At 37.7% G+C, this 19,554-nt stretch overlaps 1 non-coding gene across 1 annotated transcript; it reads left to right on the top strand.

Moving 5' to 3' along the window:
* Positions 1 to 19,206: 19,206 nt before the first annotated feature.
* On the top strand, positions 19,207 to 19,312 carry LOC121209089 (small nucleolar RNA R71). Its single transcript, XR_005904206.1, has one exon. It is a non-coding gene; the product is annotated as a small nucleolar RNA R71 (small nucleolar RNA).
* Positions 19,313 to 19,554: the final 242 nt, after the last annotated feature.

Genomic DNA, 19,554 nt, shown 5'->3' with positions numbered 1-19,554 from the left:
ATAATGACTAGTTTAAAATCTTTGAATTTAAGCTCAAGAGCATAGAGGGACAAATTCGGATAAAGGAAAAGAGAAAGTAATCAAATAGCCGTTGTAATCATTCGGTAACATTCGAGGTAAGTTCTTAAGTGTTTAAGCTTGATTCCTTTTTATATGCCTAAGAGTTAAATTAATATGGCAAAGAGAATGTAAATTTTATTTAGTTAATGTGCCGAATATGTAATGATTTAAGGCTATAACCCGATTATGGCTATTATGCTTAAGTTGAATTCGATTTGGAAATTTGATGCACTAAATGAGTGTTACAATGAGTAAACTATGTCGTATATGTGTTGGTAGAGATATCAAGATTTGTGATTATTAAATATCTAAAGGAAACCATGATGTGTATAAAATTATTATTATTAGTCCTTTGTGGTAGCCAAATATGGCTTGGCACTAAAGTGATTAAATGTGAACTTCGATGAGGTAAACTATTAAAAGTGTGGTGCTTTAAGACTATGGGCTAATACGATATGTGGATTCGTTCCGTAAAGTAAATTATTCAGGTACGAATAACCTAATTAAGTATATGTGAATTAAATGAATTTGATGATTGATGTGAATCGAACATATAAGAAATGGTTTCATGTTTATGTTCAACTATGAGACCTTGTGTTAAATCGACAATCGATTTTGTTCAATACATTAAGTTGGTCAGGTATGCGATATATACTTATGCATGTTAAATCGATTGGAATTGAATCATGAATGTGAATTGAGAAGCATAGGTAAAAATGCCTATGTCATATATGTGAGTAAGGGTAAAACCATCATAAATTATCGATAAGGATGGGCTATGTGCGGAACCAACTTATAATTGCTAATTTGAAAGGTTGTGTGCGAATCGGTAAGCAATATGTATATATTAGGTGAATTGTGACCTTTTGGTTCTACTTGAATTAAGTTGTGCGATAAATAATTTATGTATATGACTTATAGTCAAATGGTCACTATGGGTTAAGTTTGAATGGTGAAATGGATATGTGATATTTCTGTATGACTTTTGAACCGAAATGTAAATGATGGTGTTCATATGGAGCTTATATTCGAATGTAGCAAATGACTACTAATGTGATATGTTGAATGAGATGTGTTAATATATGATTAAATATGCATGATATTTGATGTGTATCCGGGCTTAAAGACCCGCAGGCCTAGTGCTAGTATTATATCTGAGTTTAAAGTCCCGCAGGCTTCGTGCTGATAATATATCCGGGTTAAATCTCGCAGGCTTCATGCTGGTATTATATCTGAGTTAAATCCCGCAGGCCTAGTGCTGGTATTATAACTGAGTTTAAAGTCTCGTAGGCTTCGTGCTGGTGTTACACGAAGTAGGGTCACATAGTCGTGTCCCAGCCCGTGTCTTAAACCGCGTAACTTACTAACTTGAATCACACGACCATGTCGCAGGCTGTGTAACTCATTGACTTAAGACACACAGTCGTATCTCAACCCGTGTGAAACCTGTAAAAAACTAACATATTACACACTGCCATGGGGGATGACTATTTGTGGCACACGGCCGTGTGATAGCCCGTGTCTGAGGCCATGTGCTTTCAAATTAACTTCTTAAACAAGCTAAAATCAAGCCAAAACTTGCCCAATAAGGTACACCTAAAACACAAACGATCCTATGACCAAAACAATCAAAACATACCTTTAAAACATACCCAAATTAATAACCTAAACTTCTATCCAATGTACCATTCATTGGTACCTTAATTATAACTAAACATTGCACCAAATCTTTATCCAGTAATACACCTCAATTCAATTTTCATAATCAACCACATTATTATATTCTAAACATTCTATTAAACTTTACCATTCAACATCGCATAACATAATCACAAATACTAAATAACTTTCATATCTTACAAACTTCTAATCTTAACTTGCTTACAACAAAACCTATATACATGCCACAACCCAAAAAGAGATGAAAATGCTACCAAAAGTAGATGGTTAGTGTGAGCTTTTATGTTAATCCTTCCAACCGTCCACAATTGTTAAATACAAAATAACATGAGATAAACCAATAAGCTTAATAGTTTAGTAAGATTATAGTGTAAAATTTACTTGACTTACTTTAATTAACATAATCATTTAAAAATTATAACATGACAATTAAAATTTTCAATTGCATTGTCTATAAGTATTAAAGAATTTCATCATCACTAGAATATATCAATTCAATGTAATCCTTTGTATCTTTTAATCAAGTTCGTCAATACTCTGTTCACATACTTATACCTTATTCTATATTTTAGAGCATCTTAGATACAAAAATAAGGACACCAAAGTGCAACGAAAGCACGGGTCTATATCCAAGGATATTGTAGTACTTATAGAGGCACGAGTGTGTAAACAGGGGTATCGAAGTACAAACAGGAGTACCAAAGTACAAATAAGGGTACCAAAGTACAAATAGAGGTACCGAAATACAAACAGTGTAACACCCCTAACCCGTATTTGTTGCCGAAATAGGGCTACAGAGTATTACCGGAGTTTACAATTCAAACGGACAGAAATTTCAAACATTTCATATCATCGCAATAAACATATTAAAACCAAATCAAAACATACATATTGTCCCTTATACAAGCCCTCGAGGCCCTAAATATGCGTTAGAAATAAGTCAGGACTAAATCAAAAACTCAGAGAATTTTTTAAAGAATACTAAAAATTTTTAACACTGTAAGGGTCACACTATCGTGTGGCCAAGCTATGTAACTCACACGGCCAAGAGACACGCCCATGTCTCAGGCCATGTGGGCATTCAAAGTAGAGACACACGACTATGTCCCATCTCGTGTCCGTGCCTATGTAACTCACTGTCTTGGGTCACATGTCCAAGCCATACGTCCGTGTGCGAAGCCATGTACACTTCGAAATAACTTCACACGCCCGTGTGCCAAGCCGTGTGCTAAGTTGTGTAATAGCCTGACTTGAAACCCTTTGAAAGCTACAGAGGACACACGGCCGTGTCACCTAGCTGTGTGTCACACACAGCTGAGACACACGTCTGTATGGATGAAAATAGGCTCATTTTCAAGCCATTTTTGTCATCTAATTTGGCATGTACCTACACTCAACATTTAACATACTTACAAACCATAACAAGGCATCCAAATCAAGCACAAACAAGTCATATACATATGATACAACATCATAAAACCAATATGTCCTTAGGCACCTCAAATGACAACATGTAAATGTGTATAATCATGTACTCTATTTGACCGAAATACTCAACTAACTTATATGCACATTTACCTTAATACATGCCATATAGTTACCTTACCAAAACATACCAAATGGTACCAAATATACCACTTAATTATTAGCCTCAATTTACATATATGTCATTCATAGTAAAGTACCAATTCACAAAAAGTTATAAGACATATAGAATATGCACATTCAACTATCATTTCAATTTCCATCATTCAAATACATTAAGCAAATCATCAACCACATTAAGGCTAATATTTACATACCAAAACTATACCATTTCACCAACAAAATGCTAAATCACAAGCCAAGTTAAATGGCAAAAACCACAACCAAAACACATGACTACATTAGCTAATATACCTATACATGACATTATAATAAAAATTAAACAACCAAATATACCAAAAGATTCAATGGGTAGTGTGAGTTCTAACAAGCTTTCAACCCAAACGAGCTTTTGATTCATTATAAAACACAGGAAATAACACAGAGTAAGCATTTATGCTTAGTAAGTTCTTATAACATAGAATTTAACTTACCATTTATTCATATAATAGGTAAGTAAGCAAGCATATCCCAATACAATTTGGCCAAATGCCTAAGCACATATACACCAACTATGTTAACCATGTAATTATATGAGCCAATAAACATGGATGAATACATCAATTGATCAAGTTCCAAAGTACATGTATCAACCAATTGAAGTTTCCATATATCATGTAACAACATTTCCATATAATTCATGTATATACCTGTAATAGTTTGTATCGAACTCTTATCATTATGTATCGAAACATTGCCTGTTGAATCGTTTAGAATACCGTTGGATACCCAGGATAGCTCACATATAGTATGCTACCTCATAAAATTGTAATCTGTCAATTCATGTACATGTATGCTTATACGAGCTGTGAATCGATATGCTCACTCGAGCTGAAGATCGGTATGCTCTCACGATCTATAAATCGGTATACTCATATGAGTTGTAGGTCAGGACGTAGCTATACGAAGCTGCTCACACGAGTTGTGGAGTATTCCAAACACATGTAGGACCTCAGCTATCAGTAGGACGTTCAAGACCAGTACTCAAATCATGTAACCCTAATGACATGTCACTTGTATCCTACAGATTCCTAAGGTTCAAACGGTCCAAACACATCTAGGACCTCAGCTATCAGTAGGACGTTCAAGACCAGTACTCAAATCATGTAACCCTAATGACATGTCACTTGTATCCTACAGATTTCTAAGGTTCAAACGGGACTCGATATTTGTCGAACTTCGTTGGATATGCAACCATGTATATTTATAACAATTCATAACATATATATATTTTAATTAAAGACATATAAACATGATTTAATTACATGAACTTACCTCGACGAGTATACGTAGATACAGAGGCGACTAATCCGAGATTTTCCCTTTGCCCCGATCTAACTCTGTACGAGGCCTGTCTTGATCTATACGGATAAATTTAACTCAATTCAATATATTTTTCCTTCAGGTTAACCCAATTCATATTTTGGAAAAATTACCATTTTGGCCCTATACTTTTAACTTCTTTGCAAATTAGTCTTTAAGTTCGAAAAATAAAATTCATACAATTTTACCCCTACCCAAGCCTAATCGAATATCATATACACTTATATCAACCCACATATTTCACTAATTCACAAATTATACCATGTAATATTTTATATTTTTCAATTTAGTCCATATTTGACAATTTCACCAAAAATCCTTTTACAAAAGTTGCTTATCTAACAACAACCCCATTTTATATCATCAAATTTTAAAACTCATGTGAGTGTACATGCATCAATGGCAAACCCTAATAGTTTAACAATTTTACAAATTGGTCCACGGGCTAGCTATATTAAGCTACAATGATCCCAAAAATATAGAAATAATTAAAAACGAAATGAAAAATCTTACCAATGCAAAGGAATTAGGTTAGCCGAAACCTCAAGCTTCCATGACTGCTATTTTCTTTTTATAATCGGTTGAAGATGGAAGTAAAAGATGATTTTTTAATTTGGTTTTATTTAATTTATCTTTTGTTTACCTATTTACTTAATTAACCTTTAAAAACTTTAAAAATTACACATTTGCCAAGCCATGCTCATCCACTAACATATAAATGGTTTAATTATCATATAAGGACTCATTCTTTAAGGTTCTATAGCCAGTTAATACTTTTAGCTACTAGAACTTTATGCGATTTAGTCCTTTTTCTCAAATTGAACATGTAAATGGTAAAATTTCTTAACGAAATTTTTATATAGTATTACTATCATGCTGTAGGTAATAAAATAATAATAAGTAAATTTTTTGAATTTGTATTTGTGATCCTGAAACCACTGTTCCAATTTCACTGAAAACGGGCTGTTATAACTCTCCTCCCTAAAGGAATTTTTGTCCTGAGAAAGCTATGAGAAAACAATATCTGAACCTTTTTTTGGTAATATTTTCAGGGACGAAAATATTACCAGAAAAGAGTTTCGAATATTTCATTCTCATAGATTCCTCGGGTTCCCAAATGGCTTTATATCATGTCGTTGCGAAAGAACTTTTACTAAAACTATGTTCTTGTTTCTTAATTCTTTTACCTCTTGTACCAGAATTCTGACCGATTCTTCAATGTATGACATATCACACTGAATCTCAAATCTGTCGAGGAAATAACATGTGAAGGGTCAGATCGGTACTGTCATAACATAGACACATAAAAGACATTATGAATATTTTCTAGCGTTGAAGGTAAAGCTAATCAACACGCAATAGGTTCAATTCTTTCAGTAATCTCATACTACCCGATAAACTGTGAACTAAGCTTTCCTTTACGGTCGAATCGTAGAACTTTCTTTTAGGGAAATACTTTCAAAAACACTCTATTGCCGACTTGAAATTTTATATCTTTACGTTTAAGATCCGCATAAGATTTCTAACGATCTGAAGCTGCTTTCAAACTATCTCAAATCACTTTTACTTTTTCTTCAGTCTCTCAAACCAAATCAACCTCGTGTATCTCTTTCTCACTGAGCTCAGTCCAGTATAACAGAGTTCGACATTTTTGACCATACAAAGCTTCATAAGGTGCCATCTTTATGCTCAATTCATAACTGTTGTTATACGTGAATTCAACTAACGATAAATATTTTTCCCAATTGCCTTCAAACTCTAATACACAACAACGAAGCATATCCTTGAGAATTTGTATTACTCGCTCGGACTGACCATCGGTCTAAGGGTGAAATGTAGTGCTAAAATGAAACTGCGTACCTATAGCTTCCTATAACTTTCTCCAAAATAGTGATGTAAATCGCGAATCCCTACCCAAAATATTGGTGTAACGCCTCAAATTTTATTAATATGTTTTCGTAATTGTTTGACACACAACTGTGTATCTACTTTAGTGGTTAAGTGTTCTGGGTGTGTGTGTGAGGTCCCAAGTTCAAGCCTTAGCTTGGTAAAAATTTTGGTTTTTATCTGAATGAAGCCTTGTCTTTGGTTATTAGGCTTATAAATATTTATTTGTAAAAGCTTATTAGAATAGGTCTGCTGGTCTGGTGGTTAAGTAAAGTGTTAAATGGTTGAAGGTTTTGTGTTTGAATCCCTGCACGAGCATTAATAATGTTTTTGCTTCAAATATTGGCTAGAGTTGTGCTGAAAGGAGACTCTGAGAAATCGGTTGTTAGTGGGATAGGGGTGAGAGAATTGTGGAGATAATGGGGGAAGTTATCAGAATATTTCCTATTCTAATTATGTATTCAAATTTTTGGCACCCCCCTCCTTCCCAAAATTTCTCTACCGTTTTCCTCTCCCTATTTCCCTTTTTGCTGCTGCCAAACTTTTCTACTTTTATCTCCTTTCTGCGCAACGTTCTTGTCGTTCTTCTGGTAAGTTTAGTTTTGATTAAACATTACTTGCATTTTGGATAAGTGTTAACAAGGATTTGTATGGTGATTAGGGTTTCATCAAAGGCCTGATTATTGTTCATCATCGTTTTAAGGGTGGGAAATTCATGTTTTTATAAAAGGTAAGGGTTTTGTTACTCGAATGATGTTTACCTCATTTTGAGATTAGTCTAGTTTTGTTGGTTAAGCGATTAAATGAGTGTTTTGTTGTTTAATTAAAGGTACTGGAGTGCTCGGAAGGGGTATGCGTCGAAAATGACATAGATGTGTACTTCGATTGCACAGAAAATGAGATTCGACGAAAGCCGAAAGGTAAACTGTTGATGCTACATGGGAGTATAGATTGCCCTATAAAGGCTGTGTGGCGATACACAACCATGTGATCGACGAACCAGGACGTGCGCGCGTGACATTGGTGCACAACACAGCTGTGTGAAATCTTGCGAGGCCGTGTGTAAGACATGGGCATGGCCAATTGGGTCATGTGGGCCCACACGAGTGTACCACACGAGCGTGTAAATTCTTGGCCAGGTCGTGTGATCCACACGGGTAGGCCACATGAGCGTGTGAGCCTATTTTTCTGAAATATTCTGTAAGGTTGTACGGGTCGCCCAAGTCGACTGTGACCTGTCGTAGAGTCAATAAGCCTTACTTAGACCCTTGATTCTGTGATCTGATATTGCGATGTATGTACTACCATGTTACACTTAGCATGTATATCTGTATGTTCTAAATATAAAAATTTGTCTGATAATCTGCACTAGAGCATGCCATTCTTGTATGATGCATTGCTTTGGGGTGGGTTTGATGAAGATGAAGGAAGTATCTGAAAGGCCTTTAAAGCCTATTATCTGGTAGCTAAGCTACATATTTATGACATGTGTTGCATTATGGTACTTTATGGTGTATAAGGTTGGATGGGTCGATTTTATCCCCATATTTGGTGTGCAGGGATAGGTTGGTTAATTTTATCCCCACATGGTGTTTTGGGTTGGACGGAGTTGGTGTGTAGGGTTAGTGGACATGTTTCTATTTTTCTGATCTATCATGCATGCTATATCTGAGATGGGCTAAGACCCTAAGTTTGTGTCCACTTCTATTCTGAGTGGGCTAACGCCCACACCGATTCTATAAAGGGCTCAGGCCTGAATTGTGACTGTATTCTGTTATCTGATCGTATGCATGCTGAACTGTGGGGATGTACAAACTGAGTTTGGGAAAACTCACGCTTTATCTATTTAATTTTTTAAGGTAATCCCCAACAGTAGACGAATCAATGCAGCGGAGGACTCGACGGTGACCATAGCCACTTACTCATGGGTTTATGTTTGAAATTCTTTACCTCGTTATTTTATTATTTTGGGAATACTTATTGTAATCATGGACTTGGACCTTTGGTTTAGTTGGGTTTTAAGCTGTGATTATGGAGTATAAAATGCAACGCCAAAGTATGGATTTTTTTTAAATTAACTAAAGTTTTCGTAAGTAAAAGATAATAATAATTTGATAGATTTTAATGTATCAAAACGGTTTTCCAAAAACACTTTCATGTGACACTGCCAGATTCAGCCATAACGTCTAAGCCGAGTTTAGGGTGTTACATTTAGTGGTATCAGAGCCAGGTTTCAAAACTCGACTATGGATTTGGGTTGTAAAAAGAATGGTTTTGGGGAAATGATGTGTAAATGACTTGAAATATTTTTTATAAATAAGTGGTACACCGAGTCTCCTGCGCTGATCCTGTAAGTTTCTGAAACTCTATTTAGAATTATCTGAAAGCATGCATAGAACATACTGAAAATTATTTTTGGATCTTTCTAAAAATACTATCGTATGCTATGAAACTACTGTAGGTAGAAGACTTTATTGAAATACTCTAGGTAGTGTAAACTAAAAATCGTAGTAAACTGTGACTTGCGATAATAGACTCTGAATACTCTGATAACTTTACTGCATAAAATATTTGTTAATAAATATTGAAACTGTAAACTGATTTGCATAAAACTGTTAACATAGATTAATCTGAAATTACGATGAGCACACATGGTACTCGTGGATGGGGTATTAGAGGCCGAGGTAGAGGCCGTAGAAGGGCTCAAGCTAAGTCCTTAGCATCTGATACGATTTCGAATTTGAATACTAGCGAGACGCCGGTATCACCTGCGATAGAGATTGGGTCTGGGTCTAATGATCGTGCGATTGGGGACGACGGACTGTCCCAAGCCATGCTATGAATTTTGGAGAGGGCCGCTGAGCCCAACACTGGTTCTGAGGGCTATGGGTCGGTTATGAAACGAATCCGGTCCAATGGGGCTGAGGTATTTAAGAGCATCACTGGAGTTTCTCCTAATGTGGCCGAGTACTGGATAGAGGCCACGGAATGTATTATGGATGACCTAGATTTGACTGTTGAGCAAAGGTTTAAGGGGGCTGTGTCTTTGCTTCGTGATGAGTCATACCAGTGGTGGTTGATGGTTAAGGAAGGCACCCAGCCCGATAGACTGGCATGTGATCTACTTAAGATGACTTTTCAGAGTAAGTATGTGAGAGCCAGCTATACTGATGCTAGGCGACCTGAGTTTCTAAATCTCACCTAGGGTGATTGTTAGGTGGCCGAGTATGAGGCCGAGTTCTTGAGGTTGAGCCATTATGCGCGAGGCATGGTAGCGACAGAGTATGAGCGTTGTGTCTGTTTTGAGGATAGTCTCTAGGATAGTTTACGAGTTTTGATAGCTCTTCAGAGGGATCAGGATTTCTCTGCGCTGGTTGAAAAGGCAAAGATAGCGGAAGAAGTAAAGCGCACTGAGCGTCAAAATCGAGACAGCGGAAAGGCTAAGAGGGATGTAGAGCCTTCAAATTCTAGGATGAGGCATAGAAAAAAGGCCAGGTCTGTTGCGCCCGTGAGAGTTGGGCTTACTGTTGCACCTACTGGGTGATGATCTGTCAGAACTGTAATAGACGCCATCCGGGTGAGTGTTGGAGGGCTACTGGAGCTTGTCTTAGATGTGTGTCTCTGTAGGGAGCACCTGTTCTATTTTTAAAGAAGAAATATGGGACAATGAGGATGTGTATCGACTACCGCTAGTTGAACAAGTTGACGATCAAGAATAAGTATCCACTTCTGAGGATAAACGACTTATTCGATCAGTTCAAAAGGGCTTCAGTGTTCTCTAAGATCGATCTGTGCTCTGGTTATCATCATTTGAGGGTCAAAGAGGCTAATGTGTATAAGACGACATGTAGGACTAGTTATGGATATTACGTTCCTAGTTATGCCCTTTGGGTTGACTAATGCACTAGCGGCATTCATGGACTTGAAGAATCGAGTGTTCCATCCCTATTTAGATTAGTTCATGGTGGTTTTCATTGATGACATCTTGGTGTATTCTAAGTCAGAGGGCGAGCACGATGAGCATCTCAGAGTAGTTCTGCAGGCTCTGCGAGAGAAACAATTGTATTTGAAGTTCACGAAATGTGAGTTCTGGCTCCGAGAGGTAACTTTTTTAGGGCATGTGATTTCTGCTGAGGGGATTCGTGTGGATCCTCGTAAGATTGAGGCTGTGTTGAGTTGGAAATAGCTGAGGAATATGTCAGAAATCTGTAGCTTTTTGGGCTGGCAGGACATTATCGACGATTCGTAAAGGGTTTCTCTTTGATCGTAACTCTGATGACTAAGCTTCTGCGTAAGGGAGTTCCTTTAGTGTGGACTGATGCACAGCAGGAGAGCTTTGAGAAGCTTAAGACTGTGTTAACTCAGGCACCTATTTTGATTCAGCCTGAACCCAATAAGGACTTTGTGGTATACAGTGATGCGTCACATGTGGTCTGGGTTGTGTTCTGATGCATGACGGTAAAGTTATTGCTTATACATCTTGTCAGCTCAAGACTCATAAGGCTAATTATCCGACACACGATTTGGAGTTGGTAGCAGTAGTCTTTGCTCTTAAGATCTGGAGGCACTATCTGTACAGTGAGAAGTTTATTATCAAACATGATAACAAGAGCCTCAAATACCTCCTCACTCAAAAGGAGTTAAACCTTAGTCAGCGTCACTCAAAAGGAGAAGTGTATTATCATCTTGGTAAGGCAATATGGTGGCCGATGCGTTAAGCCGTAGGGCTATAAACGATTTGAGAGCGATGTTTGCTCTACTCAATCTATTCGATGATGGGGGTCTATTGGCTGAGCTGCAAGTAAGATCAACATGGATTGATCAGATCAAGGATCAACAGATAGGAGATAAGTCTCTTGAGTTGAGGTTCCGTCAGATTGAGAGTGGGGTTACTACAGACTTTGAGATTAATGATGATGGGGTATTGTGTTTCCGAGGATGGATCTGTGTACCAAATGATGAGAATCTAAGACTATCGATTCTGAGGGAGGCGCACAGTAACCCTTATGCTATGCATCCCGGTGGGAACAAAATATACCAAGATCTCCGAGAGTTGTACTGGTGGCCAGGGTTGAAACGTGAGGTTACCGACTTTGTTGCTCATTGTTTGACTTGTCAGCAGGTTAAGGCTGAGCATCAGTTACCTTTAGGTTTGCTGCAACCAGTTAAGATATCGGTATGGAAATGAGAGGGACTAATGATAAACTTTGTTAGTGGGTTGCCCCTAACACCTACTAAGAAGGATTCTATTTGGGTTATCGTGGATCGATTGACTAAGACTGCACATTTCATTCCTGTTGGGACAGACTTCTCCCTATAGAAGTTGGCCAAACTTTACATTTTTAAGATAGTAAGGCTACAAGGGGTCCCTGTCTCGATTATTTCTGATAGGGATCCTCGTTTTACGTCTCAGTTCTAGCAGAAACTTCATGAGGCTCTGGGATCAAGGTTAGACTTTAGTACTACTTTTCATCCTCAAACAGATGACCAGTTGGAGATGGTAATTCAGATACTAGAGGACATGTTAAGGGGTTGTATTATAGATTTCCGAGGCAGTTGGGAGGAGTACTTGCCATTAGCAGAGTTCGCTTACAACAACAGCTATCAGTCTAGTATACAGATGACACCTTATGAGGCACTGTATGGTTGTAAGTGTCGCACTCTCTTGTGCTAGACTAAGCTGGGTGAGCGACATGTTCTAGGTCCAGAGCTGGTATCAGAGACTGAAGATAAAGTCCACTTGATTCGAGATCGACTTAAAGCGGCTTTTGATAGATAGAAGTCATTTGCTGATTTGAAGAGGAAGGACATCGAGTATTCTGTGAGGGACATGGTTTTCCTTAAGGTCTCGCCATGGAAGATGGTTCTGAGGTTCAGTCGCAAGGGCAAGCTGAGCCCTCAGTTTATTGGGTCGTACTGGATTCTGAAGCTAGTAAGGCCAGTCGAATATCAGTTGGAGCTACCTCCAGAGTTAGATCACATACATAATATGTTCCACGTATCAATGTTGAGACGCTACCACTCTGATCCTGTAAATATTGTTTCGGTGGAGGACATTGAGGTTAGACCGGATTTGACGTTCGAGGAAGAGCCAACTCAGATTTTAGATCGCGACATTAAGGTTCTGCGTAGAAAATCTACCCCTTTAGTGAAGGTGGTGTGTGGAATCATGGCACTGAGGAGGCCACTTGGGAGCTTGAGGGTTCGATGCGACAGCAATATCCTCACCTTTTCTGATCAGGTAAAATTTGGAGCACGAAATTTTCTTTAAGGAGGGTAGAGTTGTAACACCCCAAATTTTATTAATTTGTTTCCGTAATTGTTTGACACACAACTGTGTATCTGCTTTAGTGGTTAAGTGTTTTGTGTGTGTGTGAGGGTCCCAAGTTCAAACTTTATCTTGGTAAAAATTTTGGTTTTTATCTGAAAGAAGCCTTGTCTTTGGTTATTAGGGTTTTAAGTATTTATTTGTAACAGCTTATCAGAATCGGCCTGCTAGTCTGGTGGTTAAGTAGAGTGTTAGATGGTAGAAGGTTCTGTGTTCGAATCCCTGCGAGAGCATGGATAATGTTTTTGCTTCAAATCTCAGCTAGAGTTATGCTGAAAGGGGACTCTGAGTGGTGGGTTGTTAGTGGGATAGGGGTGAGAGAATTGTAGAGATAATAGAGAAAGTTATCAGAATATTACTGATCGCGTGATTCGTAACAAGTAATAAATATTTATAATGAAGATCAAACCTAAACTAACTATTATCACGACGAAAAGGCAAGCGCACCTATCGAACAATAGTATAGTAATGGCAAGACAGGGATATCATACCCAAGGGAACCCAAAATACTAGTAATGACTATCTTTTTATTATCTAACCTAGAAATAAAAGGGCTTGTTTATTAAACTAATTATCTAAACTAAGAACGCACAGAGAAAAGAATTGGGGAATCGCTTTTGGAAAAATCGATTGACTTGAGATAATACCTGAAGAAAAATCCACCTAGACTTTACTTGTTATTCTGGCTCCGAATCGGACGATTTATTCATTTAACTTGTTCCGTAGAGATCCCTAAGTTATGTTATTATCCCTATTCAAGACTAATAACGTCTAATCCCTAGATTGAATAACCGAGACTTTTCTCTAATTAACACTCTAGGGTTGCATTAACTCGATCTATGGATCCCCTTATTAGGTTTCACCCTAACCCGACAAAATCTTGTCACCCTATTTCTAAGCGCGCAACCAACTCCATTTAATTATGACAAATGTACTCTTAGACAGGGTCTATTCCTCCTCTGAATAAGAGTGTGTCTTGAATCAGTATCCTGGGATATCAAAACAAGAATTAAGAACACATAATTAAGAACGAGTAAAAGATTTATCATATGATTCAAAAAATAATAACAAGATTCATCTTAGGTTTCATTCCCCTTAGGTATTTAGGGGATTAGTTCATAACTAAATAGGAAAACATCTCAGAAGAATAAAGAATACAAAACATAAAGAAAACCCAAAACATCTTGAAGGGAAATTAAGGAGAGTTCTTCAGTCTTGATGATGAATCCGGCTTCCGAGATGGATCAATCGGCTTCTTTAGGGTAATTCCTTACCCCATTTTTTGTCCCCCCTTTTCTCATCATCTAGTGCATATTTATGGGCTTTGGAATGCCTAAAAAACCTCTAGAGTGGCCTTTTCCGAGTTGGACTTTACTTGGGCTCAGTAGGGACACGTCCGTGTGACATGGCCGTGTGACGTGATTGCTAAGCTGTGTTCGATCCGTTAAATTGCACACGGCTGTGTGGGTCAATGGACAGGCCGTGTGACTCGTGAAAGCCTTGGTCGACACCCTCGAAAGACACGAGCACGTGAGTTGCCCGTGTGGCAAGGCTTAGGTCATCTTTTCGATTTAGTCCATTTTGTCCATTTTTGGCTCGTTTTTTGCTCCTTTTGACTCTTACTGCTCTCCCGAGTACAAAACATGAATTTTAAGCATTAGGAGCATCGAATTCACCAATTCTAGTGGGAAATCATCCATAAAATGCATTAAACATGGGGTAAACATATGTATAAATTACAGTTTATCAAATACCCCCACACTTAAGCATTTGCTTGTCCTCAAGCAAAATTCTCAACTCATAATCAAAATAAATTCTTCTAACTTATAATTTCTATCGATAAAATCTCAAAATAATTCATAGGTAATCATACATTGAGAATTCAACTAAAAGAACATAAAAGTTTCAATCATTCCAAGTTGAGCATTTTATTCCGAACATATAGGTGTCTCCCCTCATCTAAGTAATTACCTTCAATTTAGAATATCACAGAGTTTTACATCCTCACTAAATATCCACTCAAATCACTCGAGGTGTTTTAAGGACAATAAAGGAAGCACTCAATAGTCAATAATGGAAAGTCATTACCATAGGCTTGCATGAAAATCAAATCTCCACCACTTTAATTTTAAGATGATACATCAATCAAAAGGTCTTTAGAGGGTTGTAATAAGGCTTGGTTAGGGGGTGTGGTCACAAGTTGAAAGAAAGGGTTAGAATCGAGATTGAATCGAAAAGTTTCCTAACTAGAAAAAGAGTTAATCTTCACTTGCGTACAATAGAGTTTCTTTCAGAATATGAAATTATAGATATGCATACATAGTTTTGTGTGTGTGTGTGTGTTTTTTAAGAACAAGTTAAATAATATAAACTAAATATAAAAAACAAAACATAGCTAGGCAATCCATTCAATTCAAAACTCGACAAAGATAGGGATTAATTTAGGGGATTTCAACAATAATGGGTTAAAGGTTAATATTAAGGGTAATACAAGAATTAGTTTGTTAAGCTCAAGGGGGTTTACTAGAGGTTAATCGTGGAGGTAGGCTTTTCATGGCATGAGTGGGTTAATCCTAAGTGCCTTAATCATTTTGACATATCAAATTAAATGGTGTGGTCTTGACAGGCATAATCAAGCAAGTTTTAGAATAACAATTCAATACTGACGCACTTAAAGCAATAATAAATGTGAGCATGAAAGGATGAATAGATGCTCAAAAGGCTAAAAAAATCTCACAAAAATTATGGTTTTTTGATGTTAAAAACTTGTGAGTTCCAATTCAAAGTAATACCTAAACTTTGGGGAAACAACCTAAGATTTTAATATCTTAAAAATCAACTTATCATGCTTGATTCTCTAATGTCTTAAAGTTTAAATAATCAATGCATAATTGCCTACGTTTTAATTCAAGATATATCAATCAAAATTTATCCTAAATATGATATGAGAGCTTTTTCAAGAGAACAAGGCAATCATTCAAGGATTTTCTGATAATGAAATAAATATCCCCCCACACTTAAGATGTACATTGCCCTCAATGTATAAAGATAGATATTAGAGTATAAAAATAAGATAGGGAGAGAAGTGAAACTTCATGTATGATGAATGCCTCGAACTAGAGTTTTGGAGAGTGATCGGTTCGAGAGTGGAGGAGGATACTCTGGTGGTCGTAGAGGTTCATTAGGCCATAAGTCCTGCGCCAAAAGAATATTCTATCTAGTGGTAGCTATGGTCGTGGTCGAACAGGATATGGCAGTCGTGGAGAACCATTTTTCGGTGGAGTTTTAGTTCCTCTGTAATGATGAGCTTAAGAGCTATATATAACTGTGATAGAATCAGGAACTTTTTAGGAGATATTAGGAAGTATAAAGATTCGAAAAGAAATAGCCGTAATAAAATTTTAAAATCTAATAAAAATAATAGAAATAGTTTCAATAATAAGTAAGAACAGAAACTAATAAATAAATATTTCTAAATATCTTTATCGCTGGATGGTTCGTGAGGTGGGACTGGCGATGAGATGTGAAGGTGCTAACAAATCTGCTGTAGAGTAGCATCAATGTTGTCAAATTGTTGATCACACTGAAGCTCGAATCAAGTGAGGTGCTCAGAGATGTTAGCATATGCAGCTGCCACATAAACTGGACGAAAAGGTGGTGGTGGCTGAGAATAGGGATCAGGGAGTAGAGAAGGGGAGATTTCGGCTAGGGCTTTGGAAAGGAAGAGGAAACTGAACAGCAATTTGCTTATATAGGGGAGGGTCACACGGCCTAGGGCCACGCCCGTGTTCTTATGAGGTTAAGCCCGTTTTTCTTGGGCGTGTATGGTACACGGCCATCTTGCACGGCCGTGCCTAGTTGTGTTTGCTTCTCCCCTGCCCATGTGAAGGTACCACGCTCGTGTATTATTGTCCATGGCTGAATGGCACGGGCGTGTCTCACGCCCGTGTCGAAGAAACAAGATCGAGCCTTGTCCCTGGCACGCCCATGTATGTATCAAATTTACCCACGACCATGTCGCACGGCCATGGGGATTTATCGTATCCCATGTTTTGGAGGAATTATTTACCCTGTTTTTACACAGGCATATCGCACGGTTGTGTTTCCCTCTGTGCTGGTGCACACAGCCTTAAGCACGGCCATGTTACAGGTCGTGTGGTGCTGGGAACCTGTAATTCAAATACTCTATTAGTGACCAAATGTTTAAAATTTGAATTTAAAATAATTTAAAATGGTTAGTACTCGAGTTGCCTCCCGAGAAACACTTATTTATAGTCTAAGCTCGACTTACCTCTCCGTCGAATGATCATGGTGGTTCGAGGAGTTCATACTCCTCATTCCTGTTGTCAATTTTAAAATAAGGTTTTAAACGGGTGTTGTTTACCTTAAAAGTACCGAACTTGGGATGACTCACCTCCACTGTACCGAATGGAAAAATACTAAGTACCGTAAGAGGGATTTCCTCATTTGGTGTGGTAGTGACAATGTGAGGATCAAGGGCATCTAGTAAGACTGTGTTGTCGACCTAAAGTTGATTAGGAGAGGTATTAGGCTTGTTTTTGCATAGTTTCAGTTTATCATGTGTTCTCGGTTTGTGTTGTCGCCATTCGTCTAGCTTCTCTATCTGTAGTCGTCATTCTTCATGGACGTCTTTGTTCTCTTCATGATAGTAGCGCACTGTCTCTATTGTCTTTGTTCGAGGAAGTTCCTGCAAGGACGATTGGATATTAGTTTTATCATCGATATTTTTTATAGCATTATCTTGAGTCTTAGAAGTTTTGACTGAGTCGCGTGCTTAGAGTGTAACTGCGTCGTCACCTGCACGAAGTGTTAGCTCTCCTGTGCCTATAATAATAATGGTTCTGGCAGTTGCTAAAAATGGTCGTCCTAAAATTAGAGGTACCTCGTTATCTTCATCCATATCTAAGACAACGAAGTCTACTGGGTAAATAAATTTATCAATTTTAACGAGAACGTCTTCAATAATACCCTTAGGAAATCTAACTGTTTTGTCAGCCAATTGTATGCTCATCCTAGTCTGTTTAGGTTTATCGAGACCTAGTCGTTTAAATATTTTATTTGGCATAACATTTATACTTGCCCCTAGATCAGCTAAAGCATTATTCACAGATAGACTACCATTTAAGCAAGGAATTGTAAAACTCCCTAGATCTTTCAATTTGTTAGGTAGCTCATTCTTTAGAATAGTTGAGTAGACTGCATTGAGTTCCACATGTGATGTAGCGTCTAATTTCCTTTTATTGCTCAGAAGTTCCTTTAAGAATTTTGCTGAGTTGGGCATTTGCGAAAGGACTTCAATAAAGGGTAAGTTAATATGTAATTTCTTTAAGAGTTTGACAAACTTATCGAATTGTTCTTCTGTTCTATCTTTCGTCATCACTTTAGGATATGGCACACGAGGTTCATGATTTGTACTTACCTGTTTGGGATCATTATTGTTTACCTCTTCTCGTCCTTTGTTCATCGCGTTGTCTTGCTATATTTCTGGCTCAGGTGCAATGAATCCTTCCTTATCTTGAGTGCTAATTGCATTGAGGTGTTCCCGTAGATTAGGTTCAGTATTACTTGGTAGGCTACCTTGTGGTCGTTCAGAGATTAGTTTGCATACCTGGCCTATCTAAGTTTCGAGTCCTTGTATCGATGCTTGTTGATTCTTAAGTGTTGTCTCTGTATTTTGAAAACGGGTTTTTGACACCGAGATGAATTTAGAAAGCATCTCTTCAAGGTTTGGTTTTTTCCCTTGTTGATAAGGTGGCTGTTGAAAACCCTGAAGATTTTGTGGCTTTGGATTTCATTGACCTCCCCAGGAAAAATTTGGGTGGTTCCTCCAACCTGCATTATAAGTATTACTGTATGGATTATTTTGAGATCTAAAGTTATTATTACCCATATAGTTGACTTGTTCTTCTTCAGTTGTAGGATTGAAGGATTGGTATTCTGTATGCACACCTCCTTCGCTTGAGTCACACCTCATTACTGGATGTACCTGCGTAGAACTAATAAAGCTATCAATCTTTTTATTGAAAAGTTCTACCTGATTAGAGAGCATGGTGACTGAATCAATGTTATAGACGCCGGCTGTTTTCGTTGGCTTTGTCCTCAAAACTTGCCACTGATAGTTATTTAGTGACATCTCCTCTATAAATTCATATGCATCCTCCAGTGTTTTATTGTTGATGGTTCCTCTAGCAGCTGCGTCAATCATTTGTCTTGTCGAGGGATTCACACTATTGTAGAACGTTTGAACTTGCAGCCAAAGCGGTAATCCATGGTGAGGGCACCTTCTCAGTAAGTCCTTGTATCTCTCCCATGCATTGTAAAGTGTTTCTAAATCCATCTGCACAAAAGAAGAGATATCATTACGTAATTTAGCCGTTTTAGCCGGCAGAAAATATTTTAGTAAAAATTTCTCTGTCATTTGTTCCCAAGTAGTGATTGACCGTCATGGTAACGAGTTCAACCACTATTTAGCTTTGTTTCTCAGTGAAAAGGGAAATAACCGAAGATGAATGGCATTATCAGAAACACCATTGATTTTGAATGTATCGCAAAATTCAAGAAAGTTCGCTAAGTGCGTGTTGGGATCCTCATCCTGCAAACCATCAAACTGA

This window comes from Gossypium hirsutum, chromosome A10 (genome assembly GCF_007990345.1).
Source record: "Gossypium hirsutum isolate 1008001.06 chromosome A10, Gossypium_hirsutum_v2.1, whole genome shotgun sequence".
NCBI lineage: Eukaryota > Viridiplantae > Streptophyta > Magnoliopsida > Malvales > Malvaceae > Gossypium > Gossypium hirsutum.
The sequence above is the reverse complement of the archived record's forward strand: the minus strand, read 5'-3'. Positions and strand labels throughout refer to the sequence as shown.